This window comes from Copadichromis virginalis, linkage group LG17 (genome assembly GCF_057382275.1).
Source record: "Copadichromis virginalis isolate Kocher_CV1m ecotype Utaka linkage group LG17, C_Virginalis_male_GT1.1, whole genome shotgun sequence".
Lineage (NCBI taxonomy): Eukaryota > Metazoa > Chordata > Actinopteri > Cichliformes > Cichlidae > Copadichromis > Copadichromis virginalis.
This window is the reverse complement of record NC_140634.1, coordinates 31287257-31305976: the sequence shown is the minus strand read 5'-3', so window position 1 is coordinate 31305976 and position 18720 is coordinate 31287257. Positions and strand designations below refer to the sequence as shown.

Here is an 18720-nt window from a genome sequence, read left to right as displayed (position 1 = left end):
GAGGTCGGAAGTGGGGCTGCTCATCCGAGGTGAGGAGGAGAGCCAAAAGAAGGCAGCATCCTTATCAAAGGCCTGGGTGCTAAGCCTCGGTTAAAAATAGAAACCGAGGGAGATTGGCATCGATTTCTGCAGGCGTTGACGGCCCGATTGACAGCAGCACTGCGGCGTCGGGCTGTTGAGCCATCGAGGGAATCCGCCAGACTGCCTATGATGAGATGAGATGGGAAGATAACTTCTGACAAGCCCTCCACCCGCCACCCATCTCTAATCACTCTGTCTGCACACACACACAAACAGGCACACATAGAGAGAAAAAGTAATTACCACATGCATGCACGCACACACACACTCAGGGACATACACACTTGCTGCCCCCTGAGCAAGTAATGGGACTTTGGCTGGCTGAGCATCCACCTGTCCAGTGTCTCCTGCCAAGTCAAAGCTCATGTGCTCGCACACATACAAAATACCTCTGGATGTCCCTGCACAGCCACCAGCTACAGTCCTTCAGGGTTATCTCACTAAATTATCTACCAACAGTAAATACTTCCTAATATCCATGAGTCCTGAAAAGAGATGTCAGTGACCTTTGTTTTACTGCTGTAATTGAACCCCACAAAGTGATTACTGTTATTACACTGTCCGCTTTAGTGCACCTCAATGTTATTCATCTCCCTGCTGTATTAGCAGCAATTCAGTCAAGCAAATGTACTTGGCAGCCTGTTATCCATATTTTTTTCGGTCCAAGGTTATCTTGTTTTAGTAATATTCTTGAAGGCCTAGTTTATCATCCAAGGGTTGATGCCAGCATGCATCTGGATCCAGAAGTCATTTATTTTCTAACATAAAGACAAGAACAAGCTAGTCCTAACACTCAAGCCTACAGTGATCTCCTACAACTCATTTGTCGTTGGCTACACCCAAACAGAAACCCTGATATAAAACGTAATTTTGTAATTTAGGTCTCAGTCACACAGTCAGTAATCCCCTGGCAACCTCTAAATGCTAAGGAAGAATGTGTCTTCCCCAAATGGGTGTTGGAGGTTGCTGGCTGTTGCTGGGTGAAATCATGCTACGCTCCAGATTAAGTCAGCATTTTCAAGTACCAGTCAGAATTTTAATTTGGAAGGCCATGTTAACTTGCTACCCAGAGAACCAGAACAGCCCCACCAACCCTGAATTAACAAGCCATGGTGGCAGCAGTAAAATTGTAAGACTGTTCATCTGTACTGTTACATTTGTGTATTTGTGACTCACTGAATAAGCCATATGCAGAGCACTGACCAAGCTCTGTCCATGAATGTGGTGCAGCGGTGCTTTTAAGAATTATGCTGTATTGATAGCGATACATTAATGGCTCTACCTCGCTAAGAACCAAAACTAATTCCTGTTTTTCCAACGTGATTTTTAACTTCTGAGGTGTTTGGAATGCAGCATCAGATTTAAAGGGGGTGCTGCTGCAAAAACCTACTTGTGATTGTTTTGGTTGCAAGCCTGTCTGCAACACTCACTAACAAGCCAGCAATGCAGTGAAAGGTCAGAAAGGGAAACTCAAACTGGAAGTGGAGAATGTTCTCCTTCAAATTAAATGTTTGAATTATTGCTGAAGCCAACATATTTCAAAAAGGACAGACTTTTACTTTGAAGGTGAACATTCTCTGTTTTCATTTTTGCCTTTCACTCTGTTTACAGACACCTTCCATGCAAATGAGGCAATCTGCTCTCGGAAGGAGGTTTTCAGCAGCCCCATACACCATATACTGCAGGCCTCTTTGTAACCAATTTTACCTAGCAACGGCAAACAACCTCCAGCAATCATTCACAGCTGGTTGAGTTTTCACTTTTCCCTAGCGACCAGTGGTTACCAGGCAGTAGCCAACTGGTTTGCACGTCTGCATGTCTGGGGTTTGAGCTGTTTAATCATTTGGAAAGCATTTATAGAGTCTTTTGCACTTGTTTTTGAAATCGGGGAAGACTCCCCCTTACGTCCATTAGAAGAAATGCAGGTTTAAAGTACTTCTGCATTGGTTTCATATTGCAAACCTGGAGGCTCTGTCCATCTTTTTTATATAGTCTATACTTTGAACAGAGACAGGGCGGCCTTTTCCACATATACGATCTAAGATAAGCTAACTGGCTTCTTACTCAATCTTCATAATGGTCATACAAAAGTTCACTAAGGATTTTCATCTAATTTATATTCATATCAAAATGACAGACTCTTAAAACCACTTGGCTAAAGAAGAATTACATGTCAGTGTTTTTGCCACAAAAATACAGAAGTCTAATTCTTTTTGAAGAATTAAAAGATCATCTCTAGATCTGTAAAAAGAAATGGATAGGAGGTTCCTCTCTTGACTAATTTTCAAAGACAGGGATAGAGGAGAGGATCTTCTGCTATTACATTTTTGGACCACACACAGACAGCCAAATCCACTGCTCTGATAAAGAAGACCCAACAGCAGCTCTATTAACTAAAGACACTTAGGAAGACCAATGTGTCCACAGAGCTGTTCAAGACCTTTTATCACTGCACTAATGAAACCATACACTACAGTACAAAGGCTGAAAGGAAAAGTGTCCAGAAAGTCATAAGCAACTTATAAAAAATCATCGGATGTACTCACACTGGAGGACATCTTCAGGACACACTCCACCCGTGAAGTCAGATGCATCCAGAAAGCTGGAACTCACCCCTCTGTGAATGAGTGGATGATTTGTAGACACAATTACTCACATATTGCCTCTACAAATGAGTGTAAATGCATATTATTTGGCATGATTCCACAAGCATGTGAGGATGTCTAATTGCTATCTGTGTGCATTGTTAGCAAGTCTGAGTGTGTGAAATGTGATTTTTAACTGTACACAGCTAATTTTGTTGTGCTTTCTCTAGCTGCAGTGACTCTAAAAGCGTCTTATTTCGATCCTGGAAATATAGCCTGTTATTTTTCTTTCACTCTTATAGACGTGAACAACAAAATATCCTAAATATAGAAGTTCACAGATATTGTCCAAACAAATGTCAACTCCTAAAGCCAAATCTTTGTGACCAGGCTTGAAAGGAGAGTATAGTCATCGAAGCAAAATAAATAATTCTAATCAAACACAAAGAAATCAGAACACACACAATATCTTAAAACAGCTCTGATGCTTGAGTCCAAAGAGAATCTGGTCACTATATATTTGAGCACAAGATATACAGGGTAGGCCGCAAGCATAATAATGTCTGTGACCTACCATACAGACATAATGAACACAGGTGATGCTGGAAACCTGTGGGATTTTTTTTTTTAATCTTAGAGGTACAACTAAAACTGCTCTTCCAATTATAAGTAAAACAGAAATTGGGCTTGAGCCTGCAGAACATCTGCATAATGAATTCTAATTAATGTTCAAATCCACTCAAAAATGTGTGACGTTACTTCTCGTGGCTGAGTAACTCTGCAAAAGAAAACATTGGTTCACCTTGTTTTCAAATCCAGCTCACCCAAAACCGGAGTATTTACCTGTAAGCACCATTTTTCTCAACTAAATTTGGACCGATACTGCTTAAGTGGACAACTTGGGAAACTAAAATCCAAACTACAAAGTGCTGGGAATGGGGCTATTTCAGTGAAGTATTTAAGAATTCAAATTTTTCATTTGATAATATTTCCATATTCATAGATTTTGGATTTTTCGCAGATGTCATTTCAAAGACTTCTCAGCAGGAAATTCAGCTTATTTATGGAAAAATTCAGCAAGGGTTTCTATGATTTTAATCATGGCCCGGGGGAAGGTTTTTAGATCATATGCAAGCAACATTAACAAAAAAATAGTATAATACTCAACAAACCTTTGAGTTTTAAACATATATAAGTTTCTAACTGTGCGTTTTTTTAACAAACAACTGAACAAAAGGCAAGAAAAACAAATTTACAGTGCCCTGAAGATGAGTCTGAGACTTTCGTCACACATGATTCTCTGATGCAGACACTCGGCAGCCCTTCCTTTCTCTGTTGATGGTGAAATTATCCAATAAAGCCAAAATAATCATGATCAAAAGCTGAAAGTTTGACTTCTTCTCATAATTAGGTGATTTGCAGCAATCTGCCACACAGACTCTGTCAATCTGTCAGCATGATCTTCCTCCTGTTAAAACTGCCTGGGAGACAATTACTCTGAGCTCCTCCTAATTAAAAACTCATTGAAATTTATGAGTGCCTGTTAAAAATGATTGAGTTCTGTTTCCTGGGAGGAATGCCATTAGGGAAGTGAATTTCTTACAGGCCCCTTTATCTGTGTTTTGTCCGCATTTAGTTGTGATATAAAAAGGTATGTGTCTCCCTCTGGTGGTAAAAGCTGTACACGTGCACATGAGATTGTAGTGGAAGATACAGTAATAACGACGACTGCTTGGCTTCACGTCCAATCGTTGTTTTTGGATAGAAGCAGGGATGAAAATTGATGAATGAATAAACTGTTTGTAATGGAGCATCATATAGAAAAATAGAGCCTACATTTTAATTCAGTTGAATATGAATATGAATATGCCCCTATTTGTGAGGTTTATCTTAAAAACACTGGAAAGAGTAATTTAATTTGCTGACCACTCACTTGTAATTTGCCCAAAATAAGATTATTCATTCTGTAAACTGGAAAGGACAAAAAGTAAATGACAACAAAAAAATATGATTAGAAGTATGGATCAAACAGAGAAGATAGGTTACCTGTGGATATTTGATATTAACTCAGTCCAGCAAGACTCATGTTGATCATTTCAAACTTAAATTTCCAGATCTGTTGTATAGAAAGTACAAAGATTCAAAGGCTCAGCTTTATCTATTGTATTGCATTTCAATACATGGACATATTTCAGTGTTCAGTATCATACTGACATCACACTATCTGCAACATGGATCCAAAACTCACTTTAAATTTCATTTAGTCCAATTTCACCAGTTTAGCTTCACATTGACTCAAGAGTTGGGAGTTTGCCTTGTAATCGGAAGGCTGCTGGTTCGACCCCCACTTCACCCGTTGCTTACTGGTGGTGGTCAGAGGGCCAGGTGGTGCCAGTGTTCGGCAGCCTCGCCTCTGTCAGGGTGGCTGTGGCTACCATGTAGCTTGCCATAACCAGTATGTGAATGGGTGGATGACTGGATGTGTAAAGCGCTTTGGGGTCCTTAGGGACTAGTAAAGCGCTATACAAATACAGGCCATTTACCATTTGATCAGTGACCGAAAGCTTCATAAAGACTGGTGTTATTTAAAGAGGGATTACTAGTGTGACGTTTCAGTGCAGGGGACCTGGCTGATGACCTGCACATTCAATAATACCAGTCATTTCAGTTCGGTAACACCGCCTGTGTGTGTGTGTGTGTGTGTGTGTGTGTGTGTGTGTGTGTGTGTGTGTGTGTGTGTGTTCAGTTGGTGGTTCTAAGTAGGCCATAAGTGTGGGTTTGAGTGTGTAGTTGTCTGCATTATCCTCATAACTGACTGGCAATATGCCCAGTGTGTAAGCTGCTTTACCAGCTAGCATAAACTCCGGTCGCTTGCTTACCTGCCTGCGAAATTAAAAAAGAAACAATACCACATTTTTATTACCACTTTTCTCAATATAAGATGCCTTACAAACAAACCATCGTCTTGAGCTGCCCAGGGGAAAATGGAAATATAAGAAGCCTCCAGTATCCAGTCAGCTTTGATAATTTGGATGACTTGGCACTTTAAATTGCATCAGCTTCTTCTCTGGTAGAGGAAGTCAGAGGTGACAGCCCACAGTCCCACACCTGAGTTTGATGGTGCAGATTCATCTTGTCTGCTGTCAGTCTTTACTTTTATATTTCCAGTTGTAATAATGCATAAACTGCAAAACCTAGCTAAACCTCAGCAGTGGTACTGAAAAGTTTGGATACCAAACCCCAAAACATAAATGCCAGACACAAAAAACCTAATTTATCAGTGATTACGAATAGTTGTTTGCTTTCAAACTGTTGTTTGCTTTTCGCTGTGGGCAGACCTCAGTATGGGTGGGTGACTATGGTCAGTAACGTGTGAGTGCCGCAGGGGACTGTGCTTTCTCTGTTCCTGCTCACCCTGTACAAATCAGACTTCATATACAACTCGGAGTGCTGTCACAAGCAGAAGGTCACTGACACTACTGCAGTCGTGGGCTGTATCAGGAGTGGACAGGACGAGGAGTACAGAAAACTGATCGCAGGCTTTGTTGAATGGTGTGAATCCAGACAATTCCATCTTAACAGCAGCAAAACCAAGGAGTTAATGGTGGACTTTAGGGTCTCCGGGTGGAGCCTGGGGGCGGAAGCATAAAGAAGTGTTTCACATCTGGAAAAATGCAGAGGAAGGCAAGCTTTGTTGTTGGTATGGAGCTGGATAGACTGACAATTGTGGCAGCGTGATGGGTGCTAAGCAGACTCACTCCACAGCATCATCTCCAGACAGAGGAGCAGCTTCAGAGAAACGCTGATGTCATTTTCCTGCTCCAGACTGAGGAGATTGTTCATTCCCAAAGACACATGATTTTTTAACTCCATCTGGGAGGAAGGGAACATTAATGTCAGTATTCCCTACTGTTCCAGGGTAAAGAAAGGGTGTCAAACTCATTTTACATCGACAGCCACATACAGCCTACTTTGATCTCAAGCGTAAAGCAGTTATATATTTATCTATTTGTCTACATGATAAAGAAAAAGCTGCTGTGACAAAGAAACAAATTTGTCAGCACGACTCTTTGGACTTTTGTGTTTTTCACAAAGTTACAGAGGTTTTATTAGTGTTTTGCAATTTGGCAGAATTTGTGAATGTTGACATTTCTTCAGTGTTGAATAGCAGGAATTGGGTTTTCTTGTCAGAGGTCATTTCTGGGGGGTTGGGGAGGACTGTGAGACTCATTTAGACACTCAGACACTGAGCCATGGTATTTCATGGATGTTTTGCTGTCTTTCCAGTAGCACACTGTAAAAATGCTGGTAAACAAAGCATAAACAGAGTATATTGATACTAATAGCATTTTGCAGGATTCATATCATTCTAAACATGGCTGAAAATGATAACTGCCACTACATTAATGTGATGGACTACAAATCTATTCTCCACTCTTGAAATTATCGTACATGATGTTCTGTGCTGAGACTACATAACAAAAGGAGGATTTGTATTTTAAGTTTAAAAACATAATAAAACAACTCTATTACTAGTTTCCTTTGTCTATGATTTTTCAGTGTTTATACTGAATAATGCTACTTTAAGTGCATGATGATTTGGAGGACTGCCTCTATGTGGTTAACTGAAGACTGAGACTGAAATGATGTGCTTTGCCACAAATAGTTCTTTAACTTCTTGATGCTCAGTCATCCAGGTAAGTAAATCCCCAACTTTTGGGGAGTTCTTGGACTTCTTTAATGACTGAGCCTTTGCCTTGGGTTTGGCAACAAAAGGCTCCACCCTAAAACGGGTGTATTGAAATCTCTGATTATTCACACTGAATTATTCTTAGACAGAAGGTATTCAATAGTCCAATGGAATAGAGGTTTGCAAATTTGAAAAGGGATGATTCCATTTGCAGACAGCACATTTGATTAATATTAAATACAACTACTACATGCATGACATTATGACTGGGGGCTGAGCCCCCCCAAAGTTTGAAACCTAGAATCGCCCCTGAATTAAGACAAAAGTATTATTATTTATTTATTGTATTTATTATGCTTGTAATAATACAAGAATTCTTGTATTCTCTCGTATTTCTGCTGTACAGCACTTTGGTTGGCCATGTGTTGTTTTTTAAAGTGCTATGTAAATAAATTATGGTATGTATATGTACAAATACACAAACATATAGGGGAAAGAGAAAAATGCCGTAAAATTTAAAAAAAAGAAGAAGAAGAAGAAGAAGAAGAAATAATTAAGTAACCCAACAAACAATGAGAGAACGACGGTAACAATGAAGAAAGACATTAAAAACGTTAATAAAATTTTAATACTTACCTGTCGTCCTCCCCTACAGTCGCTCGACTTGGATGACGCTATGCCCAGGTCGAACGCTGATTGGTAAAAGTCGCCGCGTTAAACCGGAAAAGAAACCTACTGCCAGAGTTCATCCCAAAGAGGAAAAATCTCGACGAACGAGTAATAACAAATTCCCAAACGGGACCATCACACAATGGCTTTGACAAGTAGTTGGCTGAGCAGGTTGCCCTTTATCCCAACCTGTACGATCATGAGTTTTACAAGAACAAACGGATTAACGCTTGTTATCGTGGCGAGAAATCGCAAACAAGCTTGTGGAACCGTTTTATCCGAGCCAGGAAAAAGGCGGAATGCGGTTCCTCGAACACATCACTGTTGTTAGAGTCGCTGTCATGGCTGGTGGGCTTTGTTTTTAAGTGCGACAAACAAAGCACTGTACTGTATTACAAGCGATGTACGAATGGTTCTAATTTGCTATGGTGCAAAAGAAATACTCATTTTCTTTGCTTTTCTGACTTTACTACTGGAACGCGCTCACCTTGAGCAATGACACTCCCACCTCGGACATTCGAGGTAAATTGAACGCAGCTTTACTGACGTTTTTAATAATATTATTAAAGGACTTAGGTTTACATAAAAAAAAACACAAAGAAAAAACAAAAACGGGCTTTTGTCGTGTTTCTCACCTCCGTCGTCTTGTATTTAAAGAAGAAGGAGCGCGTGTGACTGGCAACTGCACGTGCACAGCGACTTCTGACAGCGACCCACCCACTAATGTGAAACGTGTAATTTATACAGCCATTGTTGTGTATTTGCGAAAAATAAAAATTCTGTTATCATTTTTAACTCACAGAAATAAGCATTGTGTTGCAAGTGATTGCACTACTTTGCCTAATAGACCTCTTTGGAATAATAAATATTCTTTCCAAAATAAAATCATTGTTTCTAGGAACCTGGACAGAAAAAGGAATTTGGTCATTTGTGCCCAAAGCTAAAGAAATGACCTTTTAAAATTCAATGTATGGTTCAACTGAAAAAATGATTCCTGTGGATCCTGTGAAGAAGATGTGCGCTAGCAAAAAAGGCAGTCGGGGAATGGAGTGGTTGTGTCAAAATGGCACACAGCTCCTGAGTGCATGTGATGTCATGTGAGAAACCTTTAGGTTGTTTGTTTAATGTCTTTTTCTTTCTTTTGTCTTCATTATAGGCAGAAATTCAGAGGATGTCTTTAACCCAACCTGCAAAAATTCAAATAGACGTTATGAGATTGTGTGAAGAGGTGCAACGTTGCCCGTGTCTTTACGATGGGTCCTTAACACATAATAGAGACGTAGAAAAGGACAGCAATTTGTGGAGGGAAATTGCAAAGAATTTGGGAGTGAGTGAAAGTGTTTGTTGGATAAAGTGGAAATCTTTAAGAGACAAATTCGTGAAGATGAGGAAGAGGCTGCAGCTGAAGAGAAGAAACTGTGCAACCTTGCTTCTGCTCCCCATATATATTCCTTGATGGGCTGGCTCTCCGACTTTGTGAGCCACTGGGAGTTAAATGCCAAGTCTGCAGAAGAGGCAATGTCAATTATCTTTGAAGGTACCGTATTAGTACCAAAGCGTTGAGCAATATGCAAACACACATACACCCTTCCACTGAGACCCTTATTGATGAGGATGCTGAACAAGCATTCAATGAATAGCTGACCTGAAAAGATCGGTGGTTTAAGAACATTTTCTTTTACATCTGATGTGCAAATGTACATGAAATTATAACAAGCTCTTATTTGTTGCAGGAAGAGGAAGGCAGCAATACAGTCACCCTGCTCCAGAAAACTGTTGATCTCAGCGATTCACCGCACTGCTCAACAGCATTGCCTACAGAGGGGTTGCCATCTCCACTCAATCCCTCCTTCTCAGCATCAACAACTGTCGTGAAAAAATCCTCATCCACAGCCACTGAGGATTTTATTCAAAACGATCTCCAGGAGATTAAGAAGATTATTAAGAAGGCCAAAGGTCCAAGGGGTGCATTTGTTTGAACTGTAGTATTAATGAGCTTCAACATTGCTGGTTCTGCTCATGTAATTTGATAAATAAGGATATAAATATATATTTTGTATTGTTATTATTTCATGAATTTATCTTACCATTTCTGTCTCGGCTGAATTCTCCCTCGAGGCCCGTGTGCAATGAACAAGGGCAACTCTGATGTAGCTTTTGACACACAGACTGTGCTGACAGTAACAACTGCAGTGTCCATAAACATTTAAAAGCGTGGTCACAATTGAGCTCTTGCACCATAAGTGGAACATGTTTGTATAGCTGCGTCTGTGTGGTTTAACATGTGGGAAGAAGCTTCTACAAATCTGTGCCACTACATGGTGAAATTTTTGTGGCATATCAATACAGCCATCGTATTGTGTTAATTTGCAATATTGTATCAATACAGGGACACCAGATATCAATATTTCATTAAATAAATTAGAATACTGTGGAAATACAGTGAAAAGAGCACAAGTGCACCAATATCCTAGGATAGCGTTAGCCGAGCAAACTTGGATTAAATCGTCGGAACTGAAAAATCACCCAATACTGAGTCGCCGATTTCATTCCATTTAACTGCTGATGTCAAGAATTTATGACAGTGTTGGTTATGTTTGGCTCTTGATGGAGGCGTCGCACTTTCTCCCTCTCCCTTATCTTTCCTGCTTGGCATCTCATGTCTTTTGTATAGTCTCGCTTATTCTCTAACCCTTCTGATTCTGATTCTAAGAGAGTCTCCCAGACTTGTTCTCTAAAAACCTAAAGAAGAATTATGAATTTGATCAACTGGCCCCTTAATGCAACTGACACCCTCCTGGGCTTGGGAGAGCCTGATTGTCCCTCAGAGACGTTTGCTGCTGGATACTCGATGGTCAGTGGCGACACTCTCGATGGAGGACATTGAACGACATCTACCAATTCGGAACCACGATAACAGAGTTCTGGCTGATTGGAGCTTGGACCTGGCTTATCAAAGAACAAGAAGCGGCTACAGCTGTTCAAAATCCCACAAGGCTGGCCAACATGATAGGCGATGGGCAGGGCTGTGAGTACTCAGACTGTGTTTTTGAACGCAACATGGATAAGATCATGGAGAAGCTCGTGGCTCTGCTATATGGATAACATCTTGAAGAAGAACAACAGGAATTGAGAGACCTGGTGACCAGTGACGGACATTAGACCAAGAGTAAAATTGGATGCAGTTTGTTCGCACTAACCAAAACAGCTACCATCTTCATCTCATGCGGCCCTCTGGCGCCAGCTGGATGCTCAAGGCAAAAGCTGATGGGAATAACAATTCTCCCTTAGATAAGAAGACTGTGTTGTGACTTTCTCCCTCCTCATTCAAGGCCACGCGCGTCGACCGAAGACTGTTGACTTTTGCCAACACAAATATGCATGTACACTGACACAGACCTACACCCTGTTGGAGCTCAGTCTGGGGGGGGGGAGTAATTATTTTCTCCTCGTCTTTCCTCATGTTGTGCATTTTCCATTGTTATACTTCTCTGACCTGTCTTCCCCATGTGATGTAGTAATGTATGTATGTATGGTCGGAAGGGTAAGATGGCGCTGGCAAAGGTCAGCAGCCTAACCCAACAAATTTCCCACGTGTGGGACTAATAAAGGTTATCTTATCTTATCATTTTGCAGCGTAATGATTAAAGTAAGAAAACATTATCTTATTGGATAAAATGCATATTGACGAAGTTTTGAGGGCATAATTTGCAGTTGGAAAAAAAGGTGATAAATCGCAGTATTCATTATTGCAGAACTCTCAGTATAGTGCTGTAAGGTGATAATGTGGTGTTTGTCAGATTTCCGTCTTCCCCTGTCCTCCCTGAACCTCTTGGTTCCGCCTTTCAGGCTGATGTCAGAGTGTATGTGGCAGGTTGCTCAGGAGAGAAAAGTAGGGGAGTATGAAAACTGTCCAAATTCATCTCACTGGTGTCAGAGATGATCCCAGACCTCCTGGGCTACAAACGTAAGACTCAGCTGATCCTTGGACTGAGGGCCCAGGTGAGTGACTGTGGTTATCAGAACTCATTGTGTGCATCTGTGGCTTTTCTTTTTATATCTTAAAAAAGTACTATTACATTTTTGAGGAGCATCTATAATTGTTTTGGGTACATTTTACAGCATTTGGTCAGAATGAAGAAGGACCAAACCAAATAAATGCATTTAATTCATTTATTTAGCCTTGAAAAGTTCTAAATTAATCCTTCAAGGCAAACCTACAGCAGCTTGTTGGTAACTTCAGGAAGCGCAATTAGTTAATCACTTTAAGCCAGTGTGTATTTAATTTTGACTATAGTTCAGCTGCAGGCCGGTGAGTCACCAGTATTGGGTAAAGTAAAGACTCGAGTATAAATGTACCAATTTATGTCTTTCAGCTCATTCTTGAAATAGTGAAGAAGACGAATGATGGTGACAGTTTCCAGCAGAATACAACAAACCACGTGGATGCAGAAGTAAGATGCAGTGTACTAAGCATCTTAGTTTGACATGTTTTGCACTATAAAAGTGATTTTGCTGTCAAATTTAGATGCTGATATTACTGTTTATTGTATGTAAATATACCTTTTGGCTTTGTGAGAGTAACAAGATGAAGAGGTGGAGATTTCAAAGTCACCATTGGTGGATCTCATTCAAATGCTACTTCGAGATCAGTCATTGGGAGTTCTTCTATCGACTGGAAGAGTTGTGCCCAGTGCCAAGTGTCTCAGGTATGCTGCGGGGTAATGAAAAAGAAGAAAAGAGGTGTACTTTAATGCAAATGCTGTTCAGTTATTTAAAAAAAACCCTGACTCACAATGCGACAAAATGTTCAGTAGTTGTACAGGACTGAAAAAACACATGTTTATGCACACAGGAGAGAAGCCTCACAGCTGTGTAACATGTCACAAGACGTTTGCTCAGAAATCCAACCTGAAAATACATCTCAAAGTCCACAAGAACATCTAGCAAAGTGGCTGTGGGAGCTTTTGGAGACGCAGTTTGCTACAGATATGGTTCATTTGAGTGTCAGGACAAGTTTTGATGCTTAAAAATAATAATTTGCATTTGGACATATAGTGCATTAAAATGTGGATTTTTCCTGTGCTGTCCTGTGTTGAATTTGTGTGCTAATATTGCACGTTACTGTAAACGGGTGTTCTGGATGACCCAAATTAAGGTGCCCATGTCCTAATTCATGGACATAAGGAATTTTGAGTTAGACTGTCCTGTCACCCAAACACTTATATATGAGCTGTTGGTGCTGTGAGAATGGTCGTCACTTGATAAATGCACTAGAAAGATGTAATATTTGCATTTTTATGGAATTAATCGAATGAAAGAAAGCTTAGTTTCCTAATGTTTTTACCAGCCTCTGTTGTGATGCCTAGTCTGTTGTTTTCTGCATTAAAAGTTTCCATCCGGTCCACTGTAACAAGTCAGCGAGCATCATTTAATGCTGATGATGGTGCAGTAGATGGAAAAACAAAAGAATTAAAAAATCACTACAGAAATGCGTTTTTAAATGCATATTAAACATGATACACCTAAATCACTTGCCTATGTATATGTTAATATGTGTTTTGAGCTTTTTAGTCTTTATTTTGATAGGACAGTGGAGAGAATGCTGGTAAGCCGAGACACAGACCAGGGGAAAACACGCTTAAAATGGATTTGGGGCAGGTTCAAAGCCTGGTCTCTGCATCTGTGGGTGCTTGCTTAACCAAGTAAGGTCAAGCAGGCACCTACAGATGTGAGTCTTCACAGTGTACTCGACAACAGCTCTTATAGCTTGACCAGGATATTAACTGAAGCTTATCTACTATTCATCAACACATTTGTTTGAAACAAGGATTCAGGTGCACCTCCATACAATTCTCATCCTGAACAATTGTGTATTTTTAAGACTTTAGTTTGAAAGTTTCCACTGAGGATTGGGTGATGGAACTTTATTTCCAAAAGGCAATTTCTTTAAATACAACATGATGTTTCAACACAAGTAAAATATTACTTTCTAAAATTTCAGAAATACACAACTCTTCATTATAAAACACGTTCATTTGGGCGGTCATCCTAAATGATAGATTATGCACAATACAGGTCCTTTTTGTCCAGTCTATGTCAGACATGTAGTGCTTTATCAGTCCCAAGATTCTGTCTGCAGTCAGTTTTAGAAACTATATGAAGACAGAAGATTCGCTTTGATTGAGCTTTATTACTGACCGTAGGCTCCCTTGTGGGAAATGCTGTGCGATGATGATCTTTTATATTATTTTGGGGGGCATTTTTGCCTTCATTGAATAGTGAAAGCAAAGAGAGACAGGAAGGCGAGGTGAGCTTGCAGTAAAAGGCCAGCCCTGTAGTATGTGGCCGCTTGCTCACTGGCACCTCTTTATGAAGGTCTTAAACCCAAGCTCTGCTTGAAGTCCAGGAACAAGCATCCAGTGAGTTTTTATTGTTCTTCTTTTCTGCAACAATAATTGCACTTCACCAATTCATTACATCTCATGAGGATCATTTCTCCAGCCTGAAATAACTGTGGCTTCTGGAAGGCTGGGGTAGGTGTCAATGTGATGCGAACCATCTTCAGTCGATATTCCTGTGTCTCTATGCTTGAAAGCAGGCGAGATTAAAATCAATTCGGTGCATTAGGTCTCTCTGTAACAAACCCACAGCCAGCATAAAAGTCAAAGGATCCTTTATAAAGAGCTTTGTAGTAGAGAGGGGATTAGATGGGCCTGTTGTCTCAGTCCTTCGCTGTTTCTCTGGATATTGAACAACTTGCCCAAATGATCCAGCAAAGTAAACTCATAACTGGAATAACAGATAACAATCAAATACACACCATTAGCTCGTTCATAGACAGTGTTATGATTTCTTTACCCCTGTACTCAGTTGATCCAAATATTAGATATATTTAGCAAGTACCCAGCCCTTTAACAGATCAAAAGAAGATAAAGCTCTCAAATAAATGAATGTAACTAAAAAAAAGAAATCTGTCAAAACTATACCAAAGCAATCATGACTATATTGATACCAACATAAGAAAAGACTTTGAACGATGGTTTAACCACCCTTTCGGATTAAATGTTAGAATTAACTGTAACAAAGTTGGATATATGCCACATCTACTATTGTTTCTTTGTTTGTTAATTTATTTCTAGTTATTTATTACTATGTCTATTTTAATCAGTGCCAGCAGATATAACACCAATTCAATTTCTATAGATGGGATAAGCTCATTTCTAGATGTATATGGGATAGAAAGAGACCATCTGTCACACTATACTACAACTACCTAAAAATAAAGATCTAATGGTACTTCTGAGCCTGGGTGAGATGTTCTGGGCATGTCTGACCGGGAAGAGGCCTCGGGGCAGACCAAAGACACTCTGGAGAGATTACATGAGGAGCATCTCAGAGGTCGACGGTGGCTAGAGGAGGTGGCTGGGGATAGGGAGGTTTGGGCTTCTCTGCTTAGGCTGCAAACCCCATGACCCCGCCCCGGATAATAGGAAGAAAATGATGGATGGTACTTCCAAATATAAGAGGATTTTCAAGCTCAACTACAACAACTTGTCTATCATGCATGTCTGTATGTTGAGTCTGAGTCTGTATGTCTCTACAGTAATTGGGATAAGGACTCTGTATGTCTATACAGACACGATAAACTGATCCGCAAGGCCAGTAATGTTTTGGGTATGGAGCTGGACTCTCTTAAGGTGGTGTCGGAGAAGTGAATGTTGTCCAAGATAAAGACAATGTTGGATAATACCTCCCACACACTCCATGACATGCTGGCTAGCTACAGGAGCACGTTCAGTGAGAGACTGAGATTACTAAAAACTCCTCCATCTAAACACTGTAAACACTGAAATAGTTGCATCCTTTTTGCACACACTCTTTCTTACTCGGTAATGCTGCTGTCAATTTTTTTTATTTATAATCACATCTGTCAAACCTGGATATTTATTATTTGGTGATTTGTATATATTGTGCTGTTCCTTATATCTTAACATATTGTATTGTTAAATAGTTTCGTCTGTTTTTGTTAATATTAAGGTACAGGAGCAACTGTAACCTATATAATTCCCCTAGGGATTAATAAAGTATGCTGATTCTGATTAGTGTTATATTACTGATGTTGCTTTGAGGAAAGATACTCAAGCCCTTAAAAAAACAGATCCATGCCAGTACTGGTGAGACTGAGGCCCGAGACTATAAAGCCTCTAATAATAATGTTTACTTTAGATAAATGGTACTCAGTTGTAAAGCAGTTGTAATTGGGATAAGGACTTGGACCTCTAAGATGGATCACCCATGAAGATGAATTCAAACCGGGGATGTTTGACGCCAGCTTTAAACAGTTTGTGGGAAAAGGTATTACCGCCATGTGTACACTTACTAAAAAGGGTCAAAGGCAGAGTTTTCAAGATATAAAAATCACATATGATCTTACAAACCAGGATTTCTTTAGATATTTACAGATACAGATACAAGAGAAATGAGGATAAAATACATCCTATTATAAAGACATGTGCATTATCTTATCATAGGCAGTTCCCAGAGTTGTGTCTACTATGTACTGTAGTTTGATAGACTCTAGAGAATATTCGACTTTATATGTAAACAAATAAAATGGGAACGGTGGCTGGAAGAAGAAATCCCAGAAGAGATGCAGTATGATATCAATGCAACATTGCCCTGTCTGCAACAAGGCACTGCAATCACTGAAACTGATGCAATTTAGCTGAAAGAACCAGGTTGAGTATTTTGTAAGATCTCAAATTAAAAGTAAACAGATAAAGTTCAAGAGTGGAATATTTAGTTATACGATTTCACGATCGTGTGCAAGGACATGTGCATCCAAAAGACCTGTTTAAGAATCCTCTGGCAGAGGCAAAGAAAAATGTAACTAAAAACTTGCTAAGGACTGAAACACTGAGCTATAGACTTGGGTTGCTGGTTGAAGAGATCCTGGTGATGGAAAAAGTCACATGTAGATTTAATATGAAAAAAGGACATAAGTAACTTTATTATTAAAAGAGGCAGATTTGCTCCAGCACTGCAGGTCTGGTACTGTTTGTGTACAGCTTCTGGCTAGCTCCCAGCTTTGTTTTGACTTTGTGTCAATTCTCTTAATGTTCAAACAAAGCAGCCAGAAGTGGATGCTGTAATTCTGAAGGAGGAGAGGTAGCTGAAGAGAAGACACTTCTGATCAAAAAGAACACAGAGGCTGATCTCATATTTGCTAAAAGACTTCCTGATGAGCCCCAAGACGTTTGCGAAAATAACCTGTGGAACGACGAGACAAAAGTTGAACTTTTTGGAACTTTTGAGTCCTGTTACATAAAACTAACACAGCATTTCAATAACCTCCTAGGACCTGATTAAATAAATAACCTAAATAATAAATGACCTAAATACTCAGTTTTGCTCTACAAGGGCCTGATATCCACTTACGAGGACATTATAGTGCTACTGTTCTATCAAAATTTTAAACGAATATCCTCATTTGTGGCTCTCATTTTTCTTAAAAACAAAAATAAGTTTTAAAAAAAAATCTGGTAATTCTTTGTTTTTACATTCATCAGGCCCCAATGTGACCAAATATCAAAGAGAAATTAAAAATGCATGCAGTGGAAGAGTTCGGGTCTTAGGAGGTTAAAGGAACATTACACCAACAATCAAACATGGTGGTTGTAGCGTGATGGTCCAGGGATGCTTATCATGAGTTGTGAAAGAGGATCCCCAAACGAAGAAACTGTCCGAAGGGTAACAAAAGAGCAGGAAAACAGACAGAAAACTAACTGGCAGAAAAACACTGACACTGACAAAGAATAACTACTGAACTGGAAGTGATCAGAGCTGAGAAACAATGCACAGAGCCAATAAAAGTAGACAGGGTAAATGAGACCAGAGAAAGTAAAACTGAAAGCTAAACATACAAGCTTGACACAGATGGGCACGGAGGAAAGACTAAGGAAATAGCAAGAAACTAAACAGAATAAAAACATTAACTGAAAGAAACTAAAGATAAAGATACTAAGAGGTGTGATCAACCATGGACCATGACATTTCTTTGCCCATCTGAACCTTCTCCATGACTGTGATTTGTATTTGAGGTCTGAAGAGTACAAGGTGAAAGAGGCAGGAGAGCACACTGTGTCCTGTGCTGGTCACTGTTTCAGAAGAGGTCTGGGTCCACTCCATCTCAGTTAGTTTGTCTCTAGGAGTGGTTGGATATTGTTGAAATAGAAAACACCTGATCCTCACAGCACCAGATGTGCAGCACAAAAGGAACGGCATCTTCCACACCCACCTTCTCCTGGTAAGCAAACTGCAAGGCGTCCAGCAGCTTGAAGAATATGAGAAGTCAGTGCAGCTGATCTGAAATCAGAGAAAGGAAACGTGGAGCAGAGTTGTTCAAACAGGCAGAGATGAGCATGAAACTGTGATCAGCCATGTGATCAGTTATAGGCGAATAGGCTTACATGCTATCCAGCAGTAGAAATTGCGGGCCTCAGTAAAGTCTACGCTCCGGTTACGGCCCTGACAGCATCCCTCCATAGAAACAAACACAACACTGAGCCAGAGGAAAACCTGGTCGGACCTGATGGCGGTCTGGCGCCATCTAGTGTTATGAAATCAAAATTTCCTGGTCGATCCGGTCTTCATCAACCAACCAGGAAAGAGGGCTTGCCGTGATCTGGACTG

The 18720-nt window shown here is 40.1% G+C and overlaps 2 long non-coding RNA genes across 2 annotated transcripts; one reads left to right on the top strand and one right to left on the bottom strand.

Moving 5' to 3' along the window:
- The first annotated feature begins 8019 nt into the window (after nt 1-8019).
- LOC146689706 (uncharacterized) lies at nt 8020-10059 on the top strand. The gene is made up of 3 exons (XR_014916142.1): nt 8020-8547; nt 9182-9562; nt 9759-10059. It is a non-coding gene; the product is annotated as an uncharacterized LOC146689706 (long non-coding RNA).
- A 2541-nt stretch (nt 10060-12600) lies between these two features.
- LOC146689705 (uncharacterized) lies at nt 12601-18703 on the bottom strand. The gene is made up of 3 exons (XR_014915950.1): nt 18498-18703; nt 18326-18393; nt 12601-12739 (listed from the first exon to the last, which is right to left on the bottom strand). It is a non-coding gene; the product is annotated as an uncharacterized LOC146689705 (long non-coding RNA).
- Between the last annotated feature and the right edge of the window lie 17 nt (nt 18704-18720).